The sequence below is a fragment of the Myodes glareolus genome, chromosome X, assembly GCF_982192425.1.
Source record: "Myodes glareolus chromosome X, mMyoGla1.1, whole genome shotgun sequence".
Lineage (NCBI taxonomy): Eukaryota > Metazoa > Chordata > Mammalia > Rodentia > Cricetidae > Myodes > Myodes glareolus.
Window position 1 is genome coordinate 80,753,597 of NC_142053.1, and position 16,673 is coordinate 80,770,269.

A 16,673-nucleotide genomic window follows, 5' to 3' on the forward strand; every position below is an offset into this window, starting at 1 on the left:
AGAGAAGATGATCTTCAAAGGCCTGGTGGCCAGCGTTTAACTCGGTCAAATGTATGTCCAAGTTGTAAAAGGGGGAAGCATTGGGCGAATGAATATCAATCTGTAAGGGATATGAATGACCAATTTTTGCCTCAGACACCTGTAAGCTCCCGCCCAAAAAACGGGTGGCGGGACCCCCGCCCTCAGGGCCCACAAATATATGGGGCAGTTGTGAGTCAGAACGAGGACACGTGTCAGAAGGCGTGGCCAACTCTCAGACATCTGAGAGACCATGGAGAGCCACTGCAGGTTCAGCAGGATTGGACCTCCGTGCCACCAGCAGACTCGTATTGACTCCCAGAATGGGAGTTCAGCTTGTGGAATCAGACTTTAAGGGGCCTCTGGATCCAGGAACAGTAGAGTTAGTTATAGGAAGGTCTTCCACAACATTGAGGGGTCTAAAAGTTCATCCTGGGGTTATAGATCCAGGTTATACTGGAATAGTTAAAATTATGGTAGAATCACCTAAAGGCATTTCTGCAATTTCTCCTAGAGATAGAATTGCTCAACTCATACTCCTTCCCAGTCTTCATGAGCGGTTTGAAGCCTGTCCTGTAGAAAGGGGAGATAGAGGTTTTGGCTCCTCAGGCACAGACTTAACCTTTTTGTCCCTTGACTTGGACCAACGGCCAGTTTTGACACTTAAGGTAGACGGAAAATGCATTCTTGGTCTGTTGGATACAGGTGCTGACAAAAGCATTATAGCCAAGAAGGATTGGCCATCAGGATGGCCAATTCAGGCTTCCTCTCAACCCTTACAAGGCCTAGGTTTTGCAAGAGCCCCAGATATAAGTGCTAGACAGTTTGCACTAGACAGTTTACAGTGGAGCGATGATGAAGGCCGTTCGGGGAGTATTCAACCTTATGTCCTAGAGCTACCCATTTCTCTGTGGGGGAGGGATCTCTTGAAAGACATGGGATTTAGACTCAGTAATGAGTATTCTCCAGCTTCACAACAAATGATGACAAAGATGGGATATCATCCAAGCTTCAGATTGGAAAAAGACTGCAGGGCCAGAAAGACCTTATGTCTGTACAGCAACGCCCTTCGAGGCAGGGGCTGGGTTTTTCTTAGGGGCCGCTGGGGAAGGAATTCCCATTACATGGAAAAAACTAGCATACAATATGAGAACTTTACTCGTGCTGTAAATTTGTCTAAACAGTTGTCTAGTTATTTTTTAGGTAATTGAACTGGAGAATTTGATGCCGTGATGGAACAGCTGACGGTGATCATCGTCACGGTAGACTCTATCGGAGTGAATGCAGAATTAACCACAGGATTGTCATCATGGACTACTGCCACCATAAATCATCTAAAAGAGTGGGTCGGTTTGGGAATGTTAGCAGATCTCTTGGTGTTGGTCTCCCTGGCTTGCCTGTGGTGTATATGAAAGATCAGGTTTCCTTAACAACACAATGCAGCCATGATCACTAAAGCCTTTACAGTTATGGAAGCAGGATAGTCCCACTATGTATGGTTAACAACCATGGAATTGTCACACTCAGGACGCAAGGCTAAGCACTGCACTCAGGGTCAACCACTTTGGGCCCAGAGAAGAGCATGCCTGATTGCATGTGGGTTGATACCCTAGATCCCACCTCTGAAAAAAGGTATCGGACTGGTCTGATACTCTTCAGGTCCCAATGTCATTCTATATTCAGAGATCAGGCCTCTACTCTTGCCTGTTTCATCTAAAACAAAAAGGGGGAACTGTAGAGAGCCGTGTGATGCCACGCCTTACAGGTGGCGCTGATTCCCGCCTTCCACCTTTCCAACAGTGAATGCTCTCAGGTGCTTAAACTCCATATATGGCTAACGCTAAAGATCTGGCTTGCCTCCGCATTTCTGGACCTATCTGCGTGTCCCATGTGGCTTGCTGGGGTTGGCTACCCAGAGGTTATTTAAGCTGTAGACTGGCTTTTCCCTGGGGTGGGAGGTTGAGAAGGAGCAAGAGGTAACGAGAGATAGGGAGAGGGTGAAAAGATTCTGAATAAAACTGCAGTTAAGAAGAGTCCGGTGTTGCGTCTTCATTGCTAACAAAATGGATGTGACACCTGTCTGCCCACTGCCCACCTGCCGCCCATATGGCTAGCCACCGGGGACGCCCAGGGGATCAGCCACCTTGGTTTGTTGGGACCCACAGCAAATCCATAACACCTAGGCTATCAGTATCGACTGGACACAGAAGGGTGGGGTCCTTCTCATGTGGCAAGATTACTTTTGTTACCAAAGTTCCTGGATGCAGCCTTTCCCTCTGGCAGAGCCACATGGGTGTGGCAGCCTCCAAGTGGGCAAAATGTTCTGTTAATATTTCTCCTTGTAGGCCCATATTTCTATATGGTATGGCAGCCAGGCTCTGAAGCCATAGGCCCCACCTGAGGTCACGGAGCCCTGCAGACAAGTTGTCACTGCCCTAACAAAAAGGTCAGGATGTTGTGGCTCCTTTCTTTGTAATTTAGAGATGCTGATTCAAGCCTACGTGACAGCTAGCATACACAACAGACAGGTAGATGTGGACGTGATAAAAACGCCATTCACCTGGTTACCTAGGAAACAGGTCTGGTGTATTTTCCTGCTCAGTTTATGTGTTGGTATAAAAGCTGTTTGGCGAATAAATGAGAGGAAATCTTCAGGAAGTGAACTCAAGACTTCATGAGGAACCACTGAGAATCTCCCTCCAAATTAAGCCATATGAGTTGTGTCTTTATTTCTGGTCAAGAGAGAGAGATTATGTTGATGTCTGGTCTAGAGAAATAATTTATGGTTGGGGCTAGAAACAGGCCCTGACATAATGGCGCCGACAACGTGGTGCTGACCACTGAACCCCGAGATGAAAGATAACGTGGTGCTGACCACTGAACCCCAAGACAAAAACCAGAAAAATAACAAGAAGTATGAAAGAGAACATGGTGCTGACTGCCGAACTTCGTGAGAAGCCGGAGAAAGGACAAGATGAGAGACCATGAATGCTGACCGCTGAACCCCAAGAGAAACTGGAGAAAGGATGGAGGAGAACATGAGGCTGATCTGCGCACCCCAAAAAGCAAGGAAGAAGTAACCAGACGTGAGGAACCCATGAGAAAAAAATCGGTGATGCGTGAGTATTGAGCGCTCAGAAATAGAGATCAGAATTTAAAGTGATGTAGAAAAGCGGGACAAAATTTAAATCTGGAGTAAAAATTTTTAAATAACTTAGATGTATGGGATAAGGAAAAAGTATTCAGTTATATATGTTGGTAACTAAAGGGAGTGAGAATGGAGCAGGAACAATCGCAGAGTTACTGAGCATCTGTAAGCGTGATAGATGCAGAACTACAACTTTTATTGCTTGCCAAATGGGTAGGAAAGGTAAAGGAAAATGACTTTTGGCCCAAGAATCACCAAGTTACCGCTGAGATTGAGGTGCCATGTGGTCACAGTAGCCAGCTAACCTAACTCACCTGCGGGGAAAAGGCAAGCAGGAGCAAGAGTAAGTTTAGACAGCAAATTTAACCTCACACAGTCTATAGAACAGAGGAGAGGATTCAGAAATTCTCCTAATTTTATGATTTGCAAGTTAAAATAAAAAGATAGTTAAAAATCTGCCCGCCAGAGCTCAGGAAGGCAGTCTAACAGGAGACAGCATGTGTCCTACCCCCTGCTGTGCGGCACAGCTTCAACTGGAAGAAAAAAGACAGGTTTGAATGAAATAAGGTGCCTTTTGAGATACGCAGGTTAAAATGCTTCTTTTCCATTTCATGATTTTGCTTCTTTGTCAAAAGTCTGCTTTTTGTAGGCAGGTGAATTCGTATCTAAGGTGGATTGATTTCAGTACTGTGGCTCTGTAGTGAAATTTAAAGTCAGACTGTGATACATTCAGAAGTTCCTTGATTGTACAGGATTTTAAGACTGTTTAGGCTATCCTGAGTTTTTGTCTTTTCTCATAAAGTTGAGGATTGTTTTTTCGAAGTCTGTGAAGAATTTTGTTATAAGTTTAATGGACATTTTCATTGAATCTGTAGATTGATTTCAGTAAGATTGTCAATTTTGATATGTTGGCGCTATCTTTACAAGAGAATAGGAGATCTTTCCATTTTCTGATGGCTTAAATTTCTTTCTTCAAAGATTTAAAGTTCTTGTTATACAGATTTTTCAATTTGTGTGATTAGAGTTACTCAAAGATATTTTGTTATTTGTGGCTATCTCATTTGTCATGTATGTAGAAGAGATACATTTGGGTTGTTTTCAGATTCTGTGTAATGATAAAGTAATTCTGCTGTGAACATAGTTGAGCACGTGTCCTTGTGGTATAGTTGAGCATCTTTTGTATGTAGGCCCAAAAGAGGTATAGCTGAGTTTTAAAGTAGTTTGTTACCTAATTTTCTGAGACTTCGCCATACTAGGATCCAAAGCAGCTGTGCCAGTTTGCACTTCCACCAGCAGTGGAGGAGTTTCTCTTAAACATAAGTTGTGAGCAGTATTTTTAATCTTGGTCATTCTTACAGGGATAAGATGGAACCTCAGAGTTGTTTTGATTTGCATTTCTCTAAAGGTTAAGGGTGTTATGTTTGAGCATTTTTGAATGTCTTTCAGTCATTTTAAGTTCATCTATTGAGAGTTTTCAGCTTAGGTCTGTAACTTATATTCTTATTGAATTATTTGTTCTTTTGATGACTAATTTTCTGAGTTCTTTGTATGTTTTTGAAATGGATTAATGGTTAGTAAAGATATTTTCCCATTCTATAGGCTATTATGTCTTGCTGACTATGTCCTTTGCTTCTCAGTTTAGGAGAACTCACTTATTGTTTCTCTCAATGCGTATGCCACTGAGGCTGTGTTAAAGTTGTACCAGTGCATTCAAGTGTTAATTCTAAATTTTTCTTCTATGAGGTTTGATATTGTTGGTTTTATGTTGAAGTCTTTGATTCATTTGGATTTTAGTTTTGTGCATAGAGATAAATATGGATCTTTTTATTCTTCTACATGTTGATGTCTAATTAGACCAGGCTCATTAGTTAAATATGCTTTCTTTTTCCATTTTCCTATCAGCTAGGCAGACTCACAACTTAAGAGAAGGATAATTTACAAGCTTTTAATTAGATATTCAATGTTTAAAGCCTTAGTTGTAATATTCTTATAGGAGACCTTGAGCTACAAAGTAAAATTCTTAAAGGGAGCAATGAGTCAATTTCCAATAGAGAGCTTATAGAAGCTGCCAGACAGGTGCTCAAGCAGGTAAAGTATAGATCAACAGGTAAAGATCAGCTTGTTGATATAATAATTAACAAATACAGCAAATTAATTATGATTCAGCTATAGCAAATGTGTGTATGAAGTACAAAACTTTTTCTACATCAGTTTTATGAAAAAACAAAATGCTTTTTATAGCTGCATCTTCTCATTTTTGCCAGTTAAGATATTAAACTTTTAATTTAAAGCAGCAGCTATCTAATGAAAAGGAGCAGGATGAAATCTAGGAGATAGTTTAGCAGAGAATTGAACATGATCAATGTTTTTTTTTACACTAAACAATAAACTAATAATTTTTAGATATTAATTCTTGGACAATTGTATTTGCTCAATTCAAAGCCCAGAGTAATAACTTTTCACAGATGACCATTGCTGCAATTTGCACAACTGTATTTTGCTAATGTTATAGCTAAAGATCTCTTAAAGGATGTTATGCTAAATTTTGCAAATGGCTTTTCCAGTGGAAGAACTGCATATATGGTTAATAATAAAAAGTAATTGTGGAGCATGATATGGCTCCTTGAAAACAACTTAAGAGGATAAAAGTTGCAGACAGATCTGGCATGATGGCACCAAGGTGACCTTTGCTAAGGCACGGTGAAAAACCCCTTGCAATGAATTATGAAAAGACCCGACCTATATATATTTGGGGTCGAGGATGTGTTTATGTTCTTTTCTCACAGAAAGAAAATAAAAGCTGGATGAGATGACTACATATACAGTAAAGGAATGACAGACCTGATAACATCATAGCTGCAAACACCCCCATAAAGGAGTTGGAGAAGAGTCCATGGGCCAGTCTTCCCTGCCTGCATAGAGAGGAGTGCCTGATTGCAGGACCTGCTACCATCACTTTACATTGCAGGGTGCCACGCTGCACTGAGGAACAGATGCTGAGCTGCTTCCAGACACGTGGGACACACACAGACCCAGAGACACTGCTGAGATGACCTGACTACGATGTCTGCAGCTTGCTGTGGTTTGAAACCTGTTTGCTTTAGAACTAAGATACAGACTGAACATTTGAGTGTTCTTAATTTCTGGGACACAGAACTCATTTTGATTAAAATATTGAACCTAAGAACTAAGGTCTAAGCTTTCCCATCAGGGAAAGAAAGACTCAAAATAATAAATGACTAAAACCCTTCTTTATTTAAGAAGGGGGCAGACTAAGGGTTTAACTGCTATTCAGAGACTAGAACTGGTATTTAATAACAGCAATATCACTGTACTCTTACCCATCTCCCTCCAAATTAAGCCATGTGAGTTGTGTCTTTATTTCCGTCTCCACACCGGTCAAGAAAGAGAGTTTATGTTGGGGTCTGGTCTAGAGAAACAATTTATGGTCAGGGCTAGAACCGGGCCCCGACATCTCCTTAATGATTTCCTACTTTGCCTACACTACATATACCTGTTTTTTTTTTTTTTTACTTAGAGGGATCTGTTTCCATGTTCATTACACTGGCGGTTTCCTGATTTATCTATAAGGGAACTTCCATCAACAAACAGGGTGAGTTGGGGATCTGTGATTGGCTGGTCTAGAAGACCTGGCTAAGGTGAGGTTAAAGCCTTTATAGCCTCTGGGCAAGAGTAGAAGAGGTGCCAGAGTGGGAGGGAACAGGAAGAAAAGTTGCTGGGGTTTAGGGCCGGACTGGAGGCCAAAGTAATTTGGGGGTTTTCTAGAAACAGTAAGTTAAAAAACCTGGACTCATGAAAGGCCAAGGAGAGAGAGAGAGAGAGGAGTGTCTCAGAAGGTCTGGGAGGTGGTGGGTGGAATATACTGTGATTGACCTGGACAAAGTGATCTTGAAAGCCCCCTAAGTGAGTTTAGCTACTGCTGCAAGGGCTCTCAGGCACAGTTGCTATCTACATACGGTGAGGTCCAGCTGTTTGGATAAAAAGGCAACAGCCCAATTCGAAGGCCCAGCCTGTTGGGTTAGAATTCCCGAGGCCACTCCTAACCTCTCATCTGTATAGAGATGGTAAGGCTTAGTAGCGTCTGGAAGAGCAAACTCGGGGTCTGTTAGAAGGGCACCTCACAGTAGAGAGAAGTGGCGGTGGACGATGGCCGGGTGGGTGAGAGGCCCCATGGAGGTCTCTTTGGCTACCTGGTACAGAGGCTTGGCTGTAATGGCAAAGTTAGGGATCCTATGGCGGAAGAGCCCTAGGATGTAGAAGGCCGCAACCACACTCTCCACCATAGATGGCGCTGCACCGCCAGGTGAGCTAGAAAGCTCACACGTGTTGGTATTTTTCCACTACTCCCAAGGTATCACCTGGGACTGGGAGCAGTTGACCAATCGAAGAGTGACACGTCCAAAGCAGGGTCTGTTTCCTATATAAGGGATGGGTTCCATCTTATCTGGGTCTCCGCCATGTGGCTTATGCTCTAGCTCCCAAGAGACATAAAGCTTTTCTGCAGAAGGATCCTATGTGTACCGCGTGGTTCTTGCTGGCGAGACGGAAGCGCGGGACATCTGGTGCCATACCCGGGAGGAAGAAGAAGAAGAAGAACTTTGCACCGCCGGAGACCCCTTGGACACAAGGAGGATTCAGAACTGCAGGCATGCGTGCTCAGAGAGGTACGTTCTAAAGTCCAGAGAGCATATCAGAAACTGAGCAGCAGTGGGAGGTTGTGCGCGCACCCAGATAAGTTAAAAAATGACCCTCCGGTAAAGAATGGGGGAGACAGAAAAGAAAATAAGTTAAAAAGGACCCCCCAGTGATTTTAAAAAAGTAAAAATGGGGGAGAAGGCTGATTTACAAGGTCAAAAGCTTTATGTTATGTTGTTCATATTGTCTGTTGTGTACTGGATAGGAGAAAGATATTTAAACTTAGAAACTGCTAAGGATATGATGTTTTGGGAAAGGTTCTGTTTTCGTCTCCACAGAAAAGGAGAGCCTAAGGGTGTACTTGGGATTTACGTGGTTTGAATCACCGAGACCTCCTGAAATGTTGTAGTGTATACCCCTAAGAATGCAACGGCCCAATTTCAGCAGAAAGCAGCCAAAGAGACTAAACGACGCCCAAATTCCCTAAAAGATTAAATGAGGTCCTTTCAAGCCTGCTTCTCTGAGTTCAGCTTTGCTCCATGCACCGGTTTGGGCGCGGAATGGGTGCAGCTGGGGCTGGAGGGCGGCTGGAGCAGAGCTTTGCTCTGTGGCTATGGTGGGAGGCATATTGCGCAGGCTCAGTTGGTGCCTGGCCTGGAGGGTATCACAGCTGTACTGAGAATGAGAACGGTGCCACAGGCTGCCAGGCCAAAAGGCTTGCAATGTACCTAAAACTGTGAGGGTCTCTGAGGCAAAAATGGCTTTGATTCCATTTGGCTACGCTAAACTATGCTGACTTCAGGCAGGGCTGGTCGTATTTATCATAATAAAAGCGCAATTAAGGTTTAGACGCAGTAAACAGGCAGTACCGTATTACATCTACATAGTGCGACTTAAGTTTTTAAGAACTGCTTAGCATTTTAAGAACTCAAGTCCTCCTAAAAGATTGCTGTGTGTACGCTTGGCTTGTCTGGTGTTTCAGGATCCGCAGGGAGGTGGATGCGAAGGGCCCTTGGATTTTGGGGTGATTGGGTCGTTGGCTGGATCTGTGAGAGTTTACAGCCGCTTTTGCTGTGGCACAGGTGTTGAGAGTTGGCTAGTAGGGAAGCGGCCATGGTCGCCGCCTCTCCCATCGGCCCCTTGAGCCGCAGGCTCTGGCGCGGACCTTGAGATATTGCCGGCCTGTGCCGCCTCGGTCTGAGTGTCGGCTCCCGCCACACTCTGCCACCAACACAGCCTCAGACCTCAGAGAACTAGGCTAGCCCCGCAGGGAAGGCAGGGGTGCCTGGGGGTGGAGCCGCCACTTCCTGGCCTGGGACACACGGAGCCGCGCAGCGAGCAGGCCCAGGGCCGCACACACCGCACACAGCACTTGGATGGCGGGCGGGCTCTGGAACCCAAGGCCACTGTACCGACAAGGAATACGGGAGCCAATAAATCTTAAACCTAATATCAACAAACAGGGCCTGGGTTTTTCCTAGGCTCCACTGGGGCAGCACGGCCTATATCATAAAAACAAAGACCCTCAATCAGTTATCTACCACAGTGGCTACAGCCCTGGATCAGCAGGCTACCATAGATACATCTATTAGAGGTAGAATAAAGAACAGGTGGATATCTTATGGCAGCTTGCCCAATTGGGCTGTAAATAAAAAACTCCAGCCTTTTATGTGACCAATGTACCATATGAGAACTTTATAAAAATGACTAACTTGTCCCGAGAATTGTCTTTGTATCTTGCAGGAAAATTTTGATGATTTGCTGTCCTCCTTGAGATGGTCCATAGTGCCAATCAACTCCACGTGAGTGGACATAAGCCTAGCCAAAGAATTCCAGTCCTGGATTGTGTCCTTCATCTCCTACTTCAAAGAATGGGTGGGGGTTGGAATGTTTGGAACAGTCCTATGCTATGGAATAGTGTTTCTCCTCTGGATGGTCTGCTGACTCAAATCCCAAAGCCATAGGGATAAAGTGGTTTTTGCTCAGCGCTGGCTGCCCTAGAACAGGGAGCCTCTTCTGATATGTGGTTATCTATGTTAAAGCAGTAAGATTTATGCCAACCAGCTCCTGCTCCCCTAGGACAATGGTTCATTGCACAGGGTGGAGTGCTTGGCTTAGCTAGCCCTGAAGGTTGTGGAGCTGAAAAGCATCGCACAGAGAATGGCCCTCTCTGAGAGATAAGTCGCTCTGCATAAGGGTTTCCTGCCGTATATTTCCCTTTCCCAGAAAAATTGGCAGAGGGCAGGCCGGATAGGTTCCAGGTGTCATGAACCTAGGGGCAGATTCCGTGTAAGCCCATTTTAATGTTTCTATTTTGGGAAGTGCGACCTCTATCTTTACCTTTTGAGGGAGTTGCCTTTCTGCAAAGAAGTAAAATTAGGGGGAGATGTAGAAGGCCGCAACCACACTCTCCACCATAGATGGCGCTGCACTGCCAGGTGAGCTAGAAAGCTCACACGTGTTGGTATTTTTCCACTACTCCCAAGGTATCACCTGGGACTGGGAGCAGTTGACCAATCGAAGAGTGACACGTCCAAAGCAGGGTCTGTTTCCTATATAAGGGATGGGTTCCATCTTATCTGGGTCTCCGCCATGTGGCTTATGCTCTAGCTCCCAAGAGACATAAAGCTTTTCTGCAGAAGGATCCTATGTGTACCGCGTGGTTCTTGCTGGCAAGACGGAAGCGCGGGACACTAGGAGGCCCAAAAATGAGAGAATTTGAGCCCCAGTGGTTGGGGGCTGTAAATCCTGCAGGGCCTAGACCATGTCCGAGGTGAGAGTCTTAGACCCCGGGCTAAGTTGACCACCCAAATATACCACTGTAGGAGAGCACAGCTGAACCTTAGTTGGTGACACTCGATATCCCAGGGATCCAAGGAAGTTCAGGAGTGCAGAGGTGGCCTGTTGAGACAAAGACAATGTAGGACTGCAGAGAAGATCATCAACATACTGGAGGAGTGTACTAGAACCTGGGTCAAAGTTTGAGAGATCTCGAGCCAGAGCTTGGCCAAAGAAATGGGGGCTGTCCAGAAAACTCTGAGAGAGAACAGTCCATGTAAGCTGTCTGGAGGACCAGGAGTCAGGGTCCTCCCAGGTAAAGAAAAAGTATGAGTCAGGGTGTAAAGGGACAGTAAAGAAGGCATCTTTTAGGTCCAGAACAGTAAAGTAGGAGGTGGTAGGAGGGACGTTAGACAGGAGATTGTAAGGGTTGTTAACTAGTGGGTGAACTGGAATGATTGCCTCATTTATGAGGTGGAGGTCTTGAACCAAGTGGTAAGTGCCAGAGGGCTTACCCATGGGAAGGATTGGAGTGTTGAAAGAAGGATTGGAGTCGATAGGAATCAAAAGTTCTTGAGACAGGAGATGGGTGAAAATAGGCTTAAGGCTTTGGTGGTGGGTTTCAGAAATAGGAAACTGGGGTCTGGAAGGGAAGGACAAAGGATCTTTAGGGTGAACTGGGACTGGCTGGTGGTGAATAGCAACCACAGGAGTGGAAGTGTCCCATACTTGGGGATCTACTGGATCAGGGAGGGTAGAGACAGAACAGTCTGGGGTAGAAACATGTGAGGCTATTAAAGTGAGAAGAAAGTGTGACTCAGGAGAGTGGGGGGGGCAAAGTGAGTGTGGCCCTGAAGCCGCTAAGGATATCTCGACCCAGTAAAGGTGCTGGGCAAGCAGGTATATCTAAGAAAGAATGAGAGAAGAATTGCCTTGCAAGAATGCAGGGGCAGTGGCAAAGTTGTAAGTGGGGAGTAGTGGGATCTGTCTACCCCCATGACTGAAATTGGTGAGGGGAACATAAGGCCCAAGTGAGATGTTAAAACAGAGTAGGTAGCTCCCGAGTCCAAAAGAAAAGCAACAGACTTACCTGCTACCTGCTTGGAGAGGCTTGGAGAGGGCTATGGGAGTCACCAAGTCTGGGCCGCATCAATCCTCTGCGAGGCCGAGAAATTCAAAGGCTGGCATAGTCTCACTTGCTGATGTTGGTGAGGCTGGACCTCCTTGGCATGGCATAGAAGATGAGCCCGCATGGGGGCATTGTGATTTTCAGTGTTCTGGTTGCTGGCAGATGGGGCATAGCCTCATAGGAGGCCCATTTAGACCACATTTGAAGCAGCTTGCTGGTGAGGTTGATTTAGGCTGAGCTCTGCCAGGATGAAGCCTCGTGATTGACTTCCCTTGTCCACCTTCCGGGAGTCCCAGTGGCCTCAGGGCAGCTGCTAGGGCTTGGGCTTGGAGTGTTGGCACCTGTTGCAGCCTTGTCTGTCAGGGGGACTCAGCTGTTTCTTCTTGGGCATTAAAAACTTTAAAGGCCATTCTCACCAATTCCCGTATAGGGTTTTGGGGACCCTCCACAAACTTTTAAAACTTTTTTCTAATATCTGGTGCTGACTGAGAAATAAAATGGGTAGTCAGGACCGTGGCTCCCGCTGGGGAGGCTGGACCCAGTCTAGTATATTGGACCATGCATGGTCTCTTACAATCGGTTTAAAAAATGGTTGGGTTTTTGTCAGCTAGGTGTTTGATCTCTCAAAGCTTATCAAAATTAACTACTTTTTCTGAGACCATCTCCATACCCTGAAGGAGGCAACAAATGACGTCCCACCTCTGTCGACCGCTTTGGCCAGGTTGATAATCCCAATATGGTTCTGTGGGTGGCATGGCCACTTCCCCCACAGGGACTGCACTGTCTACTAGGTGAATCGGGTCTGCATACTGTCTAGCTGCTGCCTGAATTCTCCTTTATTCTTCAGGAGTGAGAATAGAAACCTGGATGACATAGGAGTAGAAGCCTGGATGACATAGGAGTCATGCCAGGTTAGATCATAGGCCTGGGACAGAGAGTGAAACTCCTTAATATAAACAGAAGGATTAGCAGAGAAGGAACCCAACAGCTTCTCTATTTGAGAGAGATCTGGAAGAGAGAAGGGAATGTGGACTTTAATAATGCCAATGGCTCCCGCTACCTCCCAGAGAGGGCAGAGAAGGGCAGGGTTATGATGAGATCTGGTAAGGGAGAAAACGGGGGAGTATTGGGAGAGGTTAGTCGAGTGTGTAGAGGAGGTCCATGAAGTAGGTTGGGGCATAGGGGGTAAAGAAATGCAGTAGGAGGGAGGGGAGGAGAGGAAGATGGGTAGGGAGAAAGTTAACCTTGAACTTCAGGTTTGACTGGGGAGAGGGTAGGGTGGGTAAGGGGAGGAATGTGGAGAATGTTCCACAGGAAGGGGTTGGGTAGCAAGGGTTTGAGGGAGTGGAGGAGGGGCCAGTGCCTCTGGATGCATGGTCATGGCAGAACTATCAGGATCTCAATACCCAGATGTCTGGGAATCTAGAGGCACTGTGACCCTAGCAACCAAAACTGGTGCTGCAAGACAGTGGCTCCTGAGTGGGGGGCGAGAGTGCAGTGCCCAGAAACCGTGGGCATATGAGAGTTCTGTCCATTTATCCCTTCAGTGGTAAAAATTTTCTAGGTCCCAGAAGATGGAAAACTCAAGAGTTCCCTCTGGTGGCCATCGCATCCCATTTGTCGTATTGAGGACAAATCTTAGTGCATGGAGAAATTAGCCTTTTGGGGTAGATTGTATCAGACAGTCCCAATTTATAAAGATTTTGTAGGAAGCAGCCCAGGGGCGATAACGAATCTGGCTTCGAATTGCAGGAACCCATTTGTAGCCTATGCCCAATTGTGGGGCTCAAGTCTATCACAGTGCATCCACTGGGACAACCCTTGAGCCAAAAATGGCATTGTGAAAATTGAGTGGTTAGCATCTCTGGCCGCACAATTTCACCTCAGCTAAGCCTGGCTCAGTCACTTGGATTAGACTTACGCAGTATGATCACGACTTCAATAAAAAGCCCCCAAATCAACAAAAGTAAACACGAATGGGTCCCCCAAACCCCAGTAGCATAAGCAAAAAAAGGGAGGTGGACTCACCCAGATGAGGCCGATCTAGCCTGGAAGCCAACTTGAGCCTGGCGGAAGACATGTGCAATAAGGGTACTTTCCAACACGTGACCTTGAACCTGTGGGACCCCTCCCCATGGAACCTTCAAAATGTTAGGAATATTCCTAAAAATGAGCCTCTCTGTAGGCACAAATAATCCCAATCAGACCAAATCAACAAAATTAAAAGATATCCAGGTTTAATTGGACGCCTGTGCTCTTGGGTGGCTCCGAGGGGGGGGGGGAACAGAAAGCCAACAAGACCACCAGAGAGGAAGAAGGAAGACCATGTGTTTATTTTCTGGGGAGCAGTTTAAATATACTGTGGGGGTGGTCTTGACCTTTCCTGGGGAGAGGTCAAGGTTTGGTGGGCTCAGGCGAGGGGCCTTCCAAAAATGAAGGCTGGAGGCTGGGATTACAGAGACAAAAAGATTGCATATATATCAATGCCCTCACATATATTTCATATATAGAGATAAATTGATATCTATATATAGAGAAAGATAGATAGATAGATAGATAGATAGATAGATAGATAGATAGATAGATAGATAGCTAGCTCAATTTGAGGGTGAAGAGAGTACATGGGTGGAATTGAAGGACAGGGTCATGGAAGGAGCTGAAGGGAGGAAAAGGGGGAGTAATGCCATTATATTTAAACAATGTAGGGTAATGCTGTTACCCTTGGTTGCTTATTAGAAGTTGAAGATAAGCCCCTATTGTTGAAGACCACACACACCACACAGGACATGGGTCTTAGACTGAGCAGGACCTCTCCTAAAAGCCTCTTTCCTGTGGTCTAGCTTCTACAGTACAAGCTGCCATGTAAGGGAAGCAATTAATAGTCCTACCCAGATACACCTATGAAGAACAACAATGACCAGCATGGTAAGGTATTTCTAAAGGTGTAATAGTGACTCTTATGTGTAAGGTCCCATTCAATTGCTGTGGGACAATGGTCTTTTATCCTGTCACTTGTATTATTTTAAATAAAATGCTAATTGGTCAGTAGCCAGGCAGGAAGTATAGGCGGGGTGACCAGGCAGGAAGTAGAGGCGGGGCAATGAGAACAGGAGGAATTCTGGGAAGAGGGTTCTGCAGTCTTCAGTCATGACCTAGATGCAGAGGAAGCAAGATGTGACTGCATCGCCGAGTAAGGTACCAAGCCACATGGCTAGCACAAACAAGAAAAATGGGTTAATGTACAATGTAAGAAAGAGTTAATAAGAAGAGCCTGAGATACTAGGCCAATCAGTTTATAATTGATGTAGACCGCTGTGTGATTTATTTGGGACTAAACAGCTGTAGGACAGGGTGGGACAGAAACCTCTGTCAACAATGCCTAGTAACAGAACCTAGTCAACTGCCTGGGGTTAGTGAGGTCATGGATCTTGGAAGAGAAACTAATGCCTTCACTTTGCTAGACCAGCAAAATTCTAAATTATTAACTAACGAAATTGTAAGTCTTATTATTATAATAACCCACAGATAAAAAGATCTGCATCTATGACTCAGGAAACATCATTGAATAAGGGGCAGAATTCTTGCATTCTGCCCCTTATTCAATGATGAAAAAGAGGCTATCATTCGAGAGTGAAGGGAGTACATGGCAGGGGTTAGAGGGTAGGAACATAGGAGGGACAAAGGGAGGAAAGGGGAAAGTGATGTCATTATATTCAAATTTGAAAATATATTAAAAATGAAATGAATTAAAGTGATTACAAAATTTCCAATACATGAAAATGATTAGTGTTTGAAGAGGCTTACCAATTTTATTTGAAATATTAGTGAATATACATGTACTATAATACTGTAATGTACCCTATATGATATACAAATATTGTGTTTTAATATGAAAAGGAGAATACATAAAAAAGAACTACATAGACAAAAAGGAGTTTGTAAAGATGAAAATTAGAAGAATTTTATCAGATATTATGAACAACAATTCTTGCCTGCTGTAGGGTAAAAGGCCTAGCCAAAGAAACCAACCAATCCCTGAACAGGAAACCAACCAACCCCTGGGCATGAAATGTAACACCCTGACCTTAAACCCAGAACCAGTGAAAGAAACACACCCTGGATCTGAAACCCTAGCCAGTGAAAGAAACACTTTAGCCCTGAACCCAGAGCTAAAGAAAAGCACCCTGACTCTGAAGCCAGAGCCAAAGAAACACACTTTGGCCCTAGAACCAGAGCCAGTGAAAGAGATATGCCCTGGCTCCAAATCTAGAGCCAAAAAGCCAAAACAAACAAGCAAACAAATAATAAATAAGGGCCAGTGATAGAAACACAGATTGGTCCTGAAACCAGAGCCAACCTTGTCCCTGACCAACTGGACACAAAACCAGCCAATTCCTGAGCAGTGAAACCAGCCAGTCCCTGAGCAGGAAACCAACCAATCCTTGAGCACTTTGGTCCTGGAACCAGAGCCAGTGAAAGAAATATGCCTTAGCCCTGAAAATTGAGTCAAAAGGCTAAAAAAAGGCCAGTGAAAGAAACACAGTTTGGCCCTGAAACCAGAGCCAACTCTGCTCCTGACCAACTAAACTAACCAATCCCTGAGCAGAAAAACTAACTAATGCCTGAGCAGAAAATCATCTCTCTCAGAAAACCCACCCCTAAGAAGCCCTATATAAGTCCCTTTGCTTTTTTAGTTGCTGGCTGTCCTTTACCACCCTGGTAGAAGCAGTCATTTTCCTGTACTCCTCCCTCCCAAATCTATTTCTCAAGAGCTTTGGGTGAAGATCTTCTTTCACCAGCAGAGAAAAGAACCTTTGCTGAGACATTTCCTTAGGGGAAGAGAGCAGAGCTCAGCTCTAACAGCTCTCTCTAGGAAAGGAGCAGGATTGCTACATCTTACAGGGAGACCATTCCCCACCACACCCCAGCTCCAGGTATTGCCTG

At 45.0% G+C, this 16,673-nt stretch overlaps 1 long non-coding RNA gene across 1 annotated transcript in view; it reads right to left on the reverse strand.

Annotated features, from left to right (window-relative positions):
- Positions 1–16,673, reverse strand: part of LOC146889148 (uncharacterized) — a 122,392-nt gene that overhangs the window by 29,987 nt on the left and 75,732 nt on the right. The window contains exon 6 of the long non-coding RNA XR_015736896.1: positions 11,691–13,795. This is a non-coding gene — a long non-coding RNA (uncharacterized LOC146889148). The remainder of the gene's footprint in view (positions 1–11,690; positions 13,796–16,673) is intronic.